Genomic DNA, 202 nt, shown 5'->3' on the forward strand with positions numbered 1-202 from the left:
GTAGTGCCAGCAAGACTGAGCTTGGGTGTCATTTTAAAATACAGTTTTGTTTTTTTCTAATTCTCTGATATGCAGCACATAGCATTCCTGGAGACAGTGGTGGAGAGACACTTTATAAACTTTCCAGAAAGGAATCTGCAGCACGGCTGCTTAACTTGGAAATTCTGTTGCATTTAAATACTTCTTTGCTAACTTGGCACGT

The sequence above is a fragment of the Meleagris gallopavo genome, chromosome 14, assembly GCF_000146605.3.
Source record: "Meleagris gallopavo isolate NT-WF06-2002-E0010 breed Aviagen turkey brand Nicholas breeding stock chromosome 14, Turkey_5.1, whole genome shotgun sequence".
In the NCBI taxonomy this organism is placed as follows: domain Eukaryota; kingdom Metazoa; phylum Chordata; class Aves; order Galliformes; family Phasianidae; genus Meleagris; species Meleagris gallopavo.